The sequence below is a fragment of the Lutra lutra genome, chromosome 6 (assembly GCF_902655055.1).
Source record: "Lutra lutra chromosome 6, mLutLut1.2, whole genome shotgun sequence".
In the NCBI taxonomy this organism is placed as follows: domain Eukaryota; kingdom Metazoa; phylum Chordata; class Mammalia; order Carnivora; family Mustelidae; genus Lutra; species Lutra lutra.
In genome coordinates, this window is record NC_062283.1 from 63836031 (window position 1) to 63852752 (window position 16722).

Sequence of the window (16722 nt, forward strand, 5' to 3'; positions counted from 1 at the left end):
ATCCAATTCTTAGGGAGTCTCTTCTGGCATGGTTCTGGGTGGGAGTGAGGGTGGGGTGCGACTAGAGGGAGGGGCTTCATTCCGGGAAATTTGGGGGTGGTTGTGGTTATTGTGACAAGTCTGTGACCATTTCTTTTTCTCTTCTGAGAAGGCCTGTCGCAGAACTTAAAGTTGCCAGGGATGGATGTGCTGTCAAAGAAAAGCAACAGGACAGCGACAGGAGTCCCGGATGCAGAAAGGGGATCTGGAAGGAAAACCACCCTACTGGGGACATCCTGATCCTCCTGAGTTGGGGGCAGGTGGGAGGAGGGCAGGGTTGGGGGAGGGGAGCTGTACCAGATTTACCTTCTCCAGGACCCCCTGCTAATTTACCTTCTGCCACCAGGCAGGTCCCTGGGGTTACTGATCTCCTATGACATCTTGGCCCAGAGGTGGGCCCTGGATCCTCCTTCGGCACACCCAGCATGGCTGGATCAAGGCTAGAACCTTTACACAGGACTTTGCTAAAAGCCCAGGAACAGCAAAAGGAAAACACAAGAGTGTAACATATAACCAACTCCTCGGGCTTGCCTCATTGATTTCCCAGAGAACTGCTCTCCAGGAACAGGCTCCTCGTGGCGCCTGTACCTACCATAGGGGTGGGCCTAGCAGAGTCCCCACATCTGAATACCTGCCTGGAAGCCTGGAGCCCGCACAGGCCCCCACAAGCCCCCGCCTGGTGCCCTACTGCAGGAGCTCCTTTTCCTTGTCTTGAAACCGCCTCTCCCTTCTCTCACTGGCCTCTCTGCCTCTAAGACTCCATTTCTATCTCAGCCCCCTGAATAATTCATCTAAAGGAAATCCAGCATCTACAATCAGGACCCAGGGGAGCAGTGGGAGTAAGGTTTGCCCAAGACTTAGGGACAAACCTTGCCTTTGGTCCCTGTTTGTGCCCCAGCTCCCTGCCCTGCAGAGCAAGCCAACCCGTCCTCCTTCCTAAGGAAACCAGCCAGGGTGGGGCCTACCCAGTTCCCTCCCCACCTGCTGTCCAGGATGACACTGCCCGGGCTTCATTTCCGGGACTGCCCTCTACTCTGGTGGGGACTGAACTGACCAGCTTCCAGACTTCCCCATGCTTGGCTGTTACTTTTGTCAGTGAAAGGGGTGAAGAGAGAAGTGGCCCCAGTGGGTTGTGGGAGAGACGCTTCCCCTGGGGCCTAGCAGGGTCCTGGGGTACAGTTGCCGTGACTCTCCCCTTCCCTCTACCTCCTCCTGATTTCTGGATGGGAGAGAGGACTACTCTGGGCTGGGTCCTTCACATGGTGTCCGCCCTGCACTAGGTAGCACTGTTCTGCTCTCTGTGTGTCCTCCCCACCCTAGTTCTGCTCCTCCTTTGGGGGTCCCTTGTCAGGAGTGCTGGTCTCTCCAAACAGGAGGGCCAAGATGGGGGGAGGAATGACTGTACCAGCAACTTGTGGGTCTGCTCTGGCTCCTCATGAGGGACGCTGCTGTGTGGGGGGGGGCATGCTTGTGGCACGAGGCCGGGCTGGGGTTCTGACTTGGCTATGTTCTCTGCTCTCTGGAGCAACTGGTCACCCCTAGTGGGCCTTGGCTTTGGCACCTAGAAAACATGGAGCTAGTTGTGAGAAGATGCCAGTGAGATGATGAACACGATACCATGCTGGGAAGGAGACAGCAGGCCAGCTGTGTGAAGCCAGCTGTTCCACAGGGGAAAACCATGGGAAGTCACCGCTCCTCAGTCCCTGAGTCCCCAGGCCTCCTGCCGCGCCCCTGCTGACTGGTGCCAGGAGCAGCTAGCCTCCTCCTCTGGGGTAGACCCAGACCAAGTCACAGTGGCTTCCGTGCGTGTGTTTGTGGAGCCTGGGGGTCCAGAGGACTTAGCCCAGGACTTGGCCCCCAGCCCAGCGTGGCAGCCAGCCTTCCTGCTCCCCTCCCCAGGTCATCGCCTCGGCCCCATGAGGTCGAGGGCAGGAATTTTCCTCTGGCGAGACGGGTGGGGTGTGAGAGGACAGCTTTCCAGGCGGGAAGTAGAGGCTGGGAGTGATGCCCAGGAGGGCGACCACCACTCCCGAGGGGTGGGGGAGCCTGCTCGGCTGATGTCCGGGTGTGGCGTCCTGATGCAATCATTTCAAAGATCATCACCAACATCAGTGAATGTTTGCTGAGTGCTCAGTTCCCTTCTTTAGAATCAGGCCCTCCCCACCCCCTGGGCTGCCCTCAGGAAAGGACTGGAGCCAGCATCCTGTCCAGGAGTGACATTTCAGGTCAGACCAGGAGGGGCCCTCCCCAAGCCCACCCCTGGGTAATAACAGCACTCTACAATGGTATAAACACAGTCGGTTTTCCAGAGGGCCCTGTAGACCATTTATCTCTCACAGGCTGGCCAGGCTGGATTGTTATCACTGCCGTGCAGAGAAGGAAACAGGCCAAGAGGTAAAGTGACTTGCTTTGGGCCACAAAGGTAATTAGCGGCTCGAGCCGGGGCTGCGTGCCAGGCGTGTGTCTTTCCATGCCCCCACTTGGTCTGCGGGGGCTTTGTTCCCTCGGGTGGGTGGGCCACAGAAAGTGTGTGTTGGGTGTTGTGGCCTGGAAGGCAGGGGCTGTAGGAGGGCCGGCAGAGGACGCATGTCCATTGCTTCTTCTTGGGAATCCCAGCCAGGGCCTTGCCTGGTCAACAGGGGAACATGCTCCCCCTGGAGCCTGCCAGGCGCCTGGCCTCCCCACCCCGACCCTCCCCCCCCTTACTTAGTTGTTTACTTTTTTTTTTTTTAATTTGAGTATAGTTGATGCACGTGTTACCTTCATTTCCGGTGTACAACCCAGTGAGGTGACAAGTGTGTACATGGTGCTCTCTGCTCATGAGGGTTGCTTCCACCTGTCCCGTCAGTCGCTCTTACAAGATCATTGACTGTATCCCGATGCTACACCCTGTACTCCTGGGACTCACTCATCCCATAGCTGGAAGTCTCTATCTCCCACTCCCTTTTTCTCCTTTTGTCTGACCCCCCACCGCTCCCCTCTCGCAACCATCCATGTGTTCTCTGTATTTATAAGTGTCATTCTGCTTTTTGTTGGTTTATTCACTTTTTCGTTTTTACTTTTATTTTTTTTAAAGATTTTATTTATTTCTTTGACAGAGCAAGAACACAAGCAGGGGGGAATGGCAGGCAGAGGGAGAGGGAGAAGCAGGCTCCCCGCTGAGCAGGGAGCCCGACATCATGGGGCTCAATCCCAGGACTCTGGGATCATGACCTGAGCTGAAGGCAGATGCTTAACCGACTGAGCCACCCAGGGCCCCTCCATTCGTCCATTGATGAACATTCAGGTCTGCCACCCTTTCCTCCCCAGGCCTGGGAATGGCTCCCATTCTGTGGATGGCTATGCAGGATCAGCCAGACCCTGCCCAGCCCTGCCACCCTCCCCTGACGTGTGTCTGGGTCCTCACAGGAGGCTGGCTTAGGTTAGGTCAGGGCTCTGAGCTCTGGGGAGCTCTCTGAGCAATTCCTTAAAGGGGAGTCATACTCGCCCGAGAAGGAGGTTTTATAATGAGGGATCCCAAGACTCCGGAAGGGAGGCAGAAGGGAAGGGAGAGCTGTAGCAGGGGTGGAGGGCCTATTATGGAGGCCCTGGGGCTCTCTATCTGCAGAATCAGAGCCAGGATGGAATTTCGTGGCTCAGCTGAGCTAAGAGCCATCCAGGGATCCTTTCGACAGGATTCTTGGAGAGGTCTATCAGGTTTTTGCTCACATGCTTCCCGGGAAGGGGAGATGGCTATCTCAGAAGTCCTCCCTCCAGTCAGTGTTATAATGTCCCTAAATTCCTCTCATTAGGGCCTAATTCTGCTCGCAGACCCACACATGGCCATCTGGTCCCTCGCCAAGGGTGCTGAACTTTGAAACTTGGCATCTCCACTTACTCACACTGGACTCCTTTGTGCTTCTGTTCCCTCATCAGTGATAGAGGAACAATAACGGTCCCTCTCTCGTGACATCGTTGTGAGGATCAAAATAAGGGAATGTCTGCCAGCATGAACCATGGTTGGCTGGCCCATAGTAAGTGCTCAGAACATGGCAAATATTTTCACCAGAACATGGTTCTTTCTGGCATAACCAGAAAGGTATCTATCCCTCTGCCCACCCCTCTGGGATCTAGTTTGGTCCAGAACAGAGTGCATTACCAAGGCTTGACCCTCTCCTTCCTTCAGCCCAACTCTTTCCTCGTTCTAGATCTTATGCTTCTGCTAATGCGGCCCAAGTTAGCACTCCCTTCACTGGCCCTTCTGGCTCTTGGGACCTTAGAGCTGGCCCAAACCACCAGGTCTTTCCATAGGAACACCTGCAGCTCTCGTCATCCCCTACCAACCCCCATCTGATATTAGAGTCCTTGGCTTGGGACGTCAAGGTCCGTTCATCCAGGTGACATTTCTTCCTGGTTGCTTGGTCTGCCGTGGACTTTAGAGGTGTCAGCTCTTGCCACGAACACGGAGAGCATAGACGGGGACTGGGAGTTTTGGAAAGAAGGGTCCAGGAGGGGATTCTCCATGGGTCGTGGAGCAAGAGTTTGGGTGCATCCCTGGGGCCTTCAGCCTAGCTCCTCTAGAAGCTGTTCTCTGCCTACTATGGTTGACAGGAAGTGTCCCTGCCACTTGCCTTGCTCACCAGGTGAACCCTTCTCTTAGCCTCTCTGGGCCCAGTTTCTGTCGGGACGGACCTTGCTGACTCACTGCCCTGTGGAGGCCTATGCAGGGTGGCTGCAGAGGTCAGGTGTATGAGAGTATGGCTCGTGCTGCGGGTGGAGGTTATTGTGCTCATTCTTAAGGGCTTATTAATATAATGACTGAGTTAATAAGCAGTGTGTGTTGGGGGGAGGGGCCCCTTAACCCACCGGGGGCCTGCTGAGTGACAGGAGTGTTTCCTTAGCCATCCCTCTAGCTGCGATGGCATGGTCCCTTGTGGGTGTCATTCTGTCATTCTGTTGCCTCCCTCCACCTACCCATCTTTACCTGGCTCCAAATCTGTTTGGGTGAGAAGGCCCTAGAAGAAGTGCAGCTAGGCCAGGATGTGGAGGCAAGGAGAAGGGAACCTGGAGACTTCGACTTTCTGGGGAAAGGAATGAAATGCAGTGCAACTCTAATTTTGTCTGGGTGCTGCCTGGGCTGGGCAGAGTCAGGCACCCAAGTCTGGGGAGGGCTTGGAGGGAAAGGGGAGCCTGGATGGGAAGAGTGGAGGGCTTGGGCATAGGGCTGGGTGGGGGTGTTGAAGGGTTTCCAGGTGTTTTTTGAGGCTCTTTGCCTCTCTGACCCATTGGGTTGGTTCTGGCCTCTTTCCTATTGAGTTCCATTCCCCCTGGGACTAAGGGCCCTGAGGAATAATCAATGTATTGATATTTCAGGCTTGGGATACAGGCACGACGCACAGCGTACAGGTCTAGTGATCTCTGTTTCCCAAGAAGAAACTGGACACAGTGGGCCCGGGATTCAGAATCCAGATCATGTGGGCTGAGTCCTGACAAAGCCTCAATTCTCCAATACTTGCATTTGAGGAAGGGAGGCTCACAGAGACAGGAGCATGGGATGCGTGAGTCTGGCATTTGAAAGATATGTGACCTCGAGTAGATTACTCACTGTCTCTGAACCTGTTTCCTCATCTATTAAGGGAAACTAACAACATTTACCTCAAAATGCTGTGTGTTAAATGAGAAAACGCACATAAAGGACTCAGTGGGTGCTTGGCACAGAGCCCAAGTTTAGCTCTGTTATGGTGGGCACAGTAATAGCAGGTGTTGGGGGAAAGCTCACTAAAGAAGGTGGACGGTGAAGGGTGAGAAGGACTTAGGAGAAGTTCATCCAGACTCCTTCCTCAGAATCTGGAAAAGGGAGTATTCAGCCAAGAAATAAATAGGGATAGCTTTGGGGAGTGTCAGCCCCAATCTGATGGGAGAAGTCACAGCCCTGCCCTCACGGAGCCCCAGTCTGAGGGGAGACACAGCCCTACCCTCAGGAACCCCATTCTGAGTGGGGAGACACAGCCCAGCCCTCAGGGAGCCCCAGTCTGAGGGGAGAAACAGCCCTGCCCTCAGGGAGCCCCAGTGTCATAGGAAGGGCCTCGATCCCTACTTTGAAAGCCTTGCTAGGAAGAAATAGAAGACTCACACAGGAAAGGCCAGCACACCTGCAAAGCCACGTCCAGACAGAAAGTATTCAAAGCAATCTCCTTGGGCATTTACTCTTCAAATCCTGGTAACAGCCCCAAGACCAGGTCTTACCCTCACTCCCACAAATGACCCCTCAGATTTTTCTTTCTTTTTTTTTTTTCTTTAAAGATTTTATTTATTTATTTGACAGACAGAGATCACAAGTAGGCAGAGAGACAGGCAGAGAGAGAGGAAGGGAAGCAGGCTCCCTGCTGAGCAGAGAGCCCGATGCGGGACTTGATCCCAGGACTCTGGGATCATGACCTGAGCCGAAGGCAGAGGCTTTAACCAACTGAGCCACCCAGGTGCCCCCCTCAGCTTTTTCTAAAGCCGAGACTTGGTACTTACTACCTGTGAGGGGTCTTCATTCTAATTGCCCAGGGAATGGGTTGAAGCCAGAGCAAGAGGCATGGTGGGCAGTGGGTCCTCTTCAGGTTCCTCTTGCCTCCAAACGTGGTGGGCTATGCCCCTCTTCTCCTGCAGCCTTCCACCCTGCTCCTCATGAACAAATACACAGTGAGTATCCTCTCTACTTCCTCCACCAGGGACATGGAGGACAGAAGAGACACTACCCCGTTCTCCAAAAACCTGGGATTAATTGCTTATGTGTGGAATGGCAGCTGGGTGTACAAGGCTGTGTGTGTGCATGCGAGCATGTGCATGTGTGTACATGGGCTCAATGCCATGTACATCAGTGTTTCTCAAATTGCAGCTCCTAGCCCTTTAGAAATCAGTTTTGTTGATTGGAACCAGCACTTTAGAAAGAAAGGAAATAGAAAAACTAGGGTGCACACATGTACCATGGACTGAAGTTTTGTACGGGAGGTTTTGTTTCCGGTATGTTTTATATGCATGTGTATAAGGTTATGGTGTAAAATACATTTCTAACTGTGGTACCAAAAAAAAAAAAAAAAAAAAAAGCCTGAAGGCCTCAGCTCTGGTGGTTGAGCCTCTGCTTCCCTCAGTAGGCCCCTCTCCCTGTCATGGCTCTATCATGTCATCTGTCTACCTCAGGCCCTTTGCAGGTGCTATGTTGCCTGCCAGAGCCACTCTTCCCTACTCTTTTCAACATTCATAGTGCAGAATTCAACAGTGAGTCACATTATCTCCTCCCCTTTGCCTTCAAGGGATGCAGATACGGAAGCTCAGAGAGGTCAAGTGATTTGCCCCATATCACAGAGCTAGCCAGAGGTGGGTTGGGATTTGAACCCAGGCTTCTCTGATGTCTGAGCTCAGGTTCTTGCCTTAACCCAGCCAGACTTGCCTGGTGAGCGCCTCAGTCCTCTTCCTCCAGGTCCATGCAGTACCTTCCTCCTGGGGTTCTAGCCCAGGATACCTCCCTGGGAGAGCAGTTGGCCCCTGTGGTTCCCAGATGATGCCTTCCTGAGGGTCTATACTCCATGTCTGGCATGGGCAACTACAAGGGGAGCTGGCCACAGCTGTGTAGACTGTCTCTGCCTATCTCCCCGGTTGGAGGCATGACCTTGGTTCTTTGGGTCTCATAGAAGCTGGGGAGCCCCTACTTATCACTAATTCCAGCCAAATCCAGCTTCTCAGGGCTGAGAACTAGACACCCCAAATAAAGTGGCTCTGTGGGCTCTGGCTTTGGGGAACAGGCAGGTGGCTGGGGTTTGAGAAAAAGGGGGTCCGGTCAGTTTGGGAGGAAGTTGAGCCATGGATGGGGAGCCCCCACTGGGTGGGATGGCTGACGGTGTGCTCCAGTGGACATAACCACCCCTGGGCAGGGCCTCGGCGGTGTGGGGAGAGGCTGGGGTTCCCGGCTGGACTTCATCTCTAGTAGACTATCCCTTGCTGGGGAATTAAGGTCAGGGGAAGGAGGAGGACAAATCGAACCCCTAGAGACCCCAGCCTTGGGGCCCTGGGCCCTCGGGGAACTAACTACAGGCTCTGCCCCTCCCTGAGGTGCCCAGCCCAGGGGACAGGTGCCCAGGAGGTAAGGATTTCAGACTGCATTTGTGCTGCTTCCTGACCCTCCTCTCTTAGGAGCCCTTCCTTCTTACCCTTCGGCGTCCGTGAAATCATGGGTGTGATGTGTTTGTGATACATCTATACTAAATATACTGTAGTCAAGCTGGTCAGCGTGGAGCAGACCCCCAGGTGTCCCGCAAGCCTGGAGCCCAAGGGCTCAGTCTCAGGGTGGGAAGGGTGCCATGCCTTGTTCCCAACCAGAGACCCAAGTTCAAGAACTCAAGCACGAGTTATCAGGAAGCTGAGTTGCGGATGTGAGAATAAGTACATGAGCTTTTGGAACAGGCCCCACGAGGAGCTCCAGGCATGCTTCCAGAACACCTGCCCTGACAGCCACTGGGAAATCACTTTAGTGGCCCCAGGAGCCAGTCTGTTTCTGCAGGGTTTTCTAGCCAGCTGGCAAGGAGAACATGACACACCTAGCCGGAAGGATGTGGCAAGGTATGTGGGAAGGCTCCCACGATTCTGAACGGAGTCTTGTTATCTGGAAAGGCTGCACTGACCTCCAGAGACTGGATGGTAGGGGCTGCCTGGGGTCTGATGAGGAGCGAGCCCTGCCGGCGGATGTGTTAGCACAATGAGCTTTGGAAGAGGTTTGGAGAAGGAGGTGTGGATTAGAAGACCAGGCAGATCCCATTGGGAGGAACTGGACATAAGGAAACCATAAGAACCTAGTCCTGGCTCCAATTTAGGTGACGGTGATGACCTTCACCTTCGTTAATTAGCAGCACAGCAGGTGTGCCCACCCAGCTTTACATATACATTGTTTCTAGTTGGCAGAAAGAGTCATTGAAAGATCACTGTGGTCACTGGAGGTACTATGGTCTAGTCCTCAGCCTTAGTAACAAGGCATCATACACTGCCATGGTTTTGCAGTATGAGTATAATACCTGTGTTTCTAAATTTGTATGCATGCAGCCAATAATTTGAAACTTTTTTCTCTGCAGGCTTATCTTGTTGGCATGATTTTAGTGAGCTGAGACTATCCACTTGGAAAGCTCATTTCATCCTCCATTTTATATTTTTATATATATATATATATATATATATATTTTTTTTTTTGACAGACAGAGATCACAAGTAGGCAGAGAGGCAGGCAGAGGGAGAGGAAGGGAAGCAGGCTCCCCGCTGAGCAGAGAGCCCGATGTGGGGCTCGATCCCAGGACCCTGGGATCATGACCCGAGCCGAAGGCAGAGGCTTTAACCCACTGAGCCACCCAGGTGCCCCTCATCCTCCATTTTAGTTTAAAAGTTTATGTCATTTAAAAACAAGTCAAGAAATTAAAATTTTTATCAGAGGGTTTCTTTCCCCCCTCCCGGCCCCAGATCAGTTGTTCTTTTAGAATTTTAGATGTGTTGGTTACACAGCTGCATTTTAGGTAGCGATGCTCAGTTAATTGTTTCCCAGTTTTTGTAGTCCATGGCATTGCAAAGTTCTGGATGCATTTGCATTATTTGTAAGCTAGAAACCTTGTGGTGTGGAGCTGTCTATGATAGCCTTTTATTTTTATATTTTTATTTTTTTTTTTAGAGAGAGACAGAACACATGTGCCTCAGTGCCGGGTGGCAAGCAGAGGGAGAGAGAGAATCTTAAGCAGGCTCCTGGCCCAGCGTGGAGTCCAGTGTGGAGGTTGATCTCAAGACCTTGAAATCATGACTTGAGCCAAAACCAAGAGTCGAATGCATAAGTGACTGAGCCCCCCAGATGCCCCTGCCACAGCCTTTTAACACAAAGTTTATAGTTGTTAAAGCTGTAATATCCTTTTAGAGTTGCTGTTTTTCTTTTTTTTTCGATCTTCGGCTGAGTTCACAGGTGTTCAGAGTGGTTTGACAGCTATCTAGCTGAATTCCTGGGACCAGACGAAATTAAGGTCTCCTACTCCTCTGCTATCATGGATCTCTCTTGCAGTATCCTTTTTTTTTTTTTTTAAAGATTTTATTTATATATTTATTTATTTGTCAGAAAGATAGAGAGCACGAGCGGGGTGAGAGGCAGAGGGAGAGGGAAAAGCAGGATCTCCCCTGAGCAGGGAGCCCAATGTGGGGCTTGATCCCAGGACCCTGGGATCATGACCTGAGCTGAAGGCAGACGCTTAACCCATGGAGCCACCCAGGCATCCCTTGCTGTATCCTTTTTAATCAGCTTCTTTTTCTTTCCTCCTTAAACATAAACATTTTCAACTGGTGTTAAATCTAGTCCGTCCCAGATCTGTTTTACTTTCTGTTGTGTGATCATGAATCTGTGCGGAGATTTTCTCTGTAGATGGCAATACTCTACGGAAACGCCTGAAGTCCCAGGTTGCCTTCTGTTCTATTCGGATTTTTAAAAAGTCAACCAAAAAGGGATAGTGGAGCTTCTTCATACATTTCATGTATGAAACAGCATATTAAATTGGAGATATTGAAGGGGTGCCTGGGTGGCTCAAGTGGTTAAGCATCTGACTCTTGAATGCGGCTCAGGCCGTGATCTTGGGGTTGTGAGATTGAGCCCCGAGTCGGACTCCACGCTCAGCACAGAATCTGAGATTCTCTCTCCCTCTCCCTCTGCACTCCCCCCCACCCACACTCGTGTGTGCACTCTCTCTCTGTCTAATAAATTAAAAAAAACTTTTAAAAAACAACTGGAGATATTGATGAATCAGCTACCACAGTAATTTGTGTTAAAATCGTATTTAAGGTAGCTGCTTTTATGTGTATTTTATAATGTTTGCTTTTGTAAAAACAATACTGGGTGATAAGATTAGAGAGAAAATGTTCATCTGTGCAGAGGGTACATTTTCTTCATTAATTATTCTGCGACAAAACTCACAGGTTATACACATGGTATTTTCCAAAAGGACTATTAATAGAACCTTTTGAAATGAAATAGTATAAGACTATTTTAAAAAATGACTCACTGTCAGATTGAATGCAACTTTTTTTTTTACATACAACACTGGAAAAAGTGCTAAGTCATTGGCACCTCTTTACAAATATTTTTCATGGTTGCATTCATTAAATGTTATTACATTTCTGAATTTTTGCAAAAATGTATTTTATCATAACAGAATGGCATTATTTTAAAGGGTTTGAAAAACTGACATGGTCAATTCAGAAAAGGAACTGAAGTCTGAATAAGGTCACCGCATTTATGTTTTTATTTTAGTTTATTTAAATTCAATTAAGTAACATATAGTGTATTATTAATTTCAGAGGTAGCTTTCAGCAATTCATCAGTTGCCTGTAACACCCAGTGGTCATTCCATCACGTGACCTCCTTAATGCCCATCCCCCAGTTACCCCATCCCCCCACCTCCCCTCCAGCAACCCTCAGTTTGTTTCCGACGGTTAAGAGTCTCTTATGGTTTGTCTCTCTCTCTCTGATTTTGTCTTATTTTATTTTACTCTCCCTTCCCCTACGATCCTCTGTTTTGTTTCTTAAATTCCACATATGATAATTGTCTTTCTCTGATTGACTTATTTTGCTCAGCATAATGCCCTCTAGTTCCAGCCACATTGTTGCAAATGTTAAGATTTCAATTTTTTTGATGGCTGGGTAATAGTTCCATCTATCTATCTGTCTATCTACCACATGTATACCACATTTTGTTTATCCATTCATCTGTGGATGGACACCTGGGCTCTTTCCATAGTTTGCCTATTGTGGACACTGCTGCTATAAACATTGGGGATCAGATGCTCCTTTGGATGACTATGTTTGTATCCTTTGGATAGGTAAGGTCATCAAATAAAACACATACACATATGCATATATATGTATATATACTTGACTGATGCGGGGGAGTGAATTTCATTGTGTATAGGTCTTCTAATTCATAAACATTTCTTGTATCAGATATGTTTTTACATATCTGATTTTACATATTTATAGTCATGCATGGTAAAGAGTGTGTTTAAATTGTTATAAACAATAACGCATCATAAAAGACTGTGCTGATCTTGTGTAACTAAGGACTATGAATGAATTTGGTTGGTTTTTGGTGTTGTGAACTCACATGTTTACATAATCAGGGCCCTCATTTCCCCTGAGGTAATCACCTTTTAAGTGGCCCTCAAAATGTTTTTTTTTTTTAAGATTTTATTTATTTATTTGACAGACAAAGGTCACAGGTAGGCAGAGAGGCAGACAGAGAGAGAGGAAGAGGAAGCGGGCTCCCTGCTGAGCAGAGTGCCCAATGCGGGGCTTGATCCCAGGACCCTGAGATCATGACCTAAGCCGAGGGCAGAGGCTTAACCCACAGAGCCACCCAGGTGCCTCTCAAAATGGTATTTTAAGATTACTTTACCCCAGAGCTTTTTGGTTTTTGACTTCTGCATTTAATTAATTAATTAATTAATTAATCAGAGAGAGAAAGAGAGCAAAAGCAGGGGGAGGGGCAGGCAGACTCCCCGCTGATCAGGGGTCCTGACGCAGGGCTTGATCCCAGGACCCTGGGATCATGACCTGAGCCGAAGACAGAAACTTAACCAACTGAGCCACCCAGGCGCCCCTGCGTGTAATTTTTAAAAAAATAACATGATGATGATGATACATTTTTCTCTATTGCTTCCAGCTAGGGGCTTTCTTTCCACCAGTAATTAAGAAGAAATGTTATTAAATGTTCATATTGTCATCCTTCCGTAAATATTCGACTTTTCCTATCATTCAGCACACTGCTGCTTCTGTCTTAATGCCGTCGTTAAGATCAAGAGTCTTTTTTCTCCATGAGTGCAGGCTTTGAAAACTTTTATTAAGTTACTGATACAATTTGATATTTTTCCATAATCTATATTTTTTAAAAAAATCACATCATGGCATCATCTGTCTAAACTCATCTCCATTAAAACTTGCCTTAAGCTACCAAATTGCCTTTGCCACCACTAGCCATACTGTATGTTTGTTTGTTTAATTTACTTTCACGATAAACTCTCATGTCATGAAAAATAAATAAGTGAATGTATTATGATCAACCCAGAATACATGCTGGTCCTTATCTCCTGTGAGGGCATCTATTCTTCCTTGCTGGGGACAGTGGTATCACAGATGACCCTGCCGGGTTCCCGTCAGCTAGGAACTCCCTGAGCAGGGGCCGCCTCCCTTCTTCATTTCAGGGGTGTTCTCCTAGGATGGGTGTCCTGTCTCCTTTCTTCTCTTCCCCCTGCTCCCATGGTGACTTTATAAAACATGAATGGAAGTATGACATGCACACAGAAACGTGTGCAGAACATGAGTACACCGCTCGCTGACTTCAATGGACCTCGTAAGGGGAGCCCCAGTCAAGAAACAGAACATTGTCTGTGCCTCCCCAGGTCCCTTTTCCTCTTAAGCCCCACCTCCAGCCCTGATCCATTAAGAGAGAGACTCGGACTCAGCTTCGAGGTCCTGGGGGCCTGCCCCTGCTAGAACTTTCACAATCACAGGCCTTATTAGATGGTTGCCGCAAGCCTGGGGGCTGATGTTATCCCCATTCCCAGTCAGGGAAGCTCAGCTCGGAAAGGGTAAGTGTACTGCTGGGGTCAGGGGGTCAACAAGTGGTGGACACTGGTCTTCTCAAGGGAATTGCATGTCACCCCTGACCGTCCCATTCTTTAATTTGTGCAAAGAGGGGTGAGGAAGAGTTCGCGGTAGGGTCTGTATATCATCAGAAATACAGTGGACATCTCTGATTTGCCTGGAAGCATCCCTCGCTGCTTCTGGGGACTTCTGTCTGTACCCTTCATAATGCTTCCCAAGAGAGCCTCCAGGTTCTCTCAGGGCCCTGCTGAGGGCTGCAGTTGGCTGGTCTGGGAGTGGGTCAGGGATTCAAGGAATTCATCTGGGAATGCTGGTTTCCTTCTTTCTCTGGAAGTGTGCAAGTCAGCTGGCTGTGGTCAGTAATGAGGAGAAAGCCGGTATGCAGTGGGAGAGGGGGTGGGGGACAGAAGCAAAGCAGGAATGAGAAGAAGCTGGAAGGGCTTAGTGGGGTTTGCATGCCGGCTTCCAGTTGACCCAGAGATCCTACCCCATTCTTCCATTTCCTGCAGCCGGGTGGCAGTGTGACATGGCCCCCACCATCCCACACCACCCTACTCCAACTTTCCATGTAAGCCAGTCAGGCGAGCTGTGTCCAGGGAGCGAGAGTATCTTAATCCATAGAACAGAAAGGAAAATATTCAGTCCGTCTATTTCTCCCTGTCTACACACAGAGCTCAGTTTCCAGCTGTTTGAGATACAGATGGATGAAACGGCCTCCAGTGCAGAATAGGGATAAGATAACCCAAATTGTGGGATGGCCGTGAGGGTTGCCTGATGGAACAAATACGAAATACCAGGCCCCACACACTTTCTCATGATGCAATGGATACCAGCCCTCTATCTGATAAGATGTTTGCAAATATCTTCTCCCATTCCGTAGGCTGCCTTTTAGTTTTGTTGATTGTTTCCTTTGCTGTGCAAAAGCTTTTGGGTGTCCTTGGTAGGAAATGGCCATGGATGACATCTAAGGTGTCTTCAGACTGCACACCCCCTGATCTAGGAGGAGGCACTGAAGGATGGGGCAGAATTTGGATGCGTTAGATGGGAGAGAAGTGGCTTTCCACCACTGTTTATCAGAAGATCAGGTTGGGTAGGTGGGGTTGCTGACCCCCCAGGTCCTGGCAGCCAAGAAAGGAGCCCTGGCTGGAAGCCGTAGGGCAGGGATGCTCAGAAGGGATGTGGGGCCACTGGGCTTTGGGGAAGACTAGCCTGAGAGCTGTCAGACTCCCAGGGACCACCAGATAAAGAAAGAGTTGCTGGAGGCCCTGTGCTGAGGAGTCTGGTGGGCTTAGAAGACTTAGGGGATCCAATAGATTCTGTTCTATTCATAGGATTTGTCAACCTTGCAAGAACCCTATGCCTTTCTTTGGCCTGCCCTTCTGAATCTGCGGACCCCCTGCTCCATGGAGTGCAGTCCCTCACTCCTTGCCTTCCATCCTGGAGTCCAGCGTGTCCCTGGGGAGCTGCAGGGAGGAATGAGAGCTGCTTTGGCTTTGAGATGCCATCAGGCAGGTCCATCCAATTTTGTGCCAGTCCTGGGAAGACCTCTAGTGCCCTCTCTCCCTCCCCCATCACAGGGCTAGGGGAGGCTCTGGCGCTCTGGCTGGGCAGTGCCTGGTGGCAGCCAGAGGAAAATCTCCCCCAATGGCTGGATTATATCCGTGTTTGCAGGCTTGGCTGTGGCCTTCTGCCTGGACTTGAGGGCCTGACCAGGGTTTGGAGCCCTGCGTGTGCGGTACAAGGTGGCAGAGATGGGGAGAGCTTGGGAACTTTTTCCACTCACCCCAAACTGGGGAGCTCTCCTGTGCTAGGCTGGTGGGCACTGGGCCAGCTCCTGGTCATCTCAGCCAATGAGAAACTTGTAGCTGGGAAGCAAGTTGGGCCAGAAAGAGAGAGAGAGAGGCAAAAGGTGGACCAGACTTACGGGCGGGACAGTGGCACATGGCGGTTTGGAGGACAGTAACAGGGGAAGGAGCACTACAGACAGGGGCAGAGCCTCCGTGGGGCTAGAGAAGAGAGACAAGGAGGAAGAGAGGCAAGGTTTGGCCTGTCCCCTCCTCCCCTGCCCCAGGCCTCTTGTTGTTGCTGAGCTGTTGTAGAGGCCTGTGTGATTTACATCGCGGGTGTGTCCCGAGCACCTGCTGAGCTATGATGACAGACTGTCCAATTTGAACTCCGTTGGACTGGGTAGCCTCCAAAGCTGCTGCAAATAGCTCTGACCTCAGCCATCGGCACGCCAGCCCTACCACTGGCCTCAGGGCTAAGGCTCCAGCCGTCATCACCACCACCAGCAGCGTCTCATTACCCCCATGGAATTACCAGCACTGGCCCTATCATTCCCGGCCACCCGATCAGCCTCCCACAAGGTTTGGGGGAGCTGGGAACCAGGACTTGAGTCAGACCTCCGAGGGCATCACCTATGCACCAGTGATTCTCAACAATTTGGGCCCCTAAGGGGACATTGGGCAATGCCTGGAAATGTTGTTGGTTCACAACATTTGGACTGCTGGTGGCACCCCTGGGTAGAGGCCAGAGATGGCGTGAAACATCTCAACAGCACGGAGCAGCCCCCCGACAAGGAATCATATGTTCCCAAATGGCAATAGTACGGAGGCTGAGAAACCCATCTCTGGAGGCCCTGTGATCTTCTGTGGACCTGACTCTGGCCCTCATCCCGAACTGTCACATCATGCTTCCGTTCCTGGACAAGAAGAAATCCTCACCAGTGCATCTTAATGGAAACCCCTATTATTCACACTTCTCGGCCCCCACAGCTTGCATTCAAAAGTGCAGAAGATGAAAAGTCCTCTGTGGCCACCCTCGAGAAGGAAGACACACAGGGTCGCCTGGGTGGCTCAGTCAGTGAAGCGGCTGCCGTCAGCCCAAGTCATGATCTCAGGGTCCTGGAATCGAGCCCTGCGTCAGGCCCCCTGCTCCATGTGGAGCCTGCTTCCCCTTCACTCTGCCCCTCTTCCCCCGTGTGCTCTTTTTCTGTCTCAAATAAATAAATTGGAAAAAATAAAAAAAAGAAACAACTGATAGGCGGA

The 16722-nt window shown here is 50.4% G+C and overlaps 1 pseudogene; it reads left to right on the forward strand.

The window, feature by feature from the left end:
* Positions 1-6846: 6846 nt before the first annotated feature.
* LOC125101606 (core-binding factor subunit beta-like) lies at positions 6847-8902 on the forward strand (annotated as a pseudogene).
* Positions 8903-16722: the final 7820 nt, after the last annotated feature.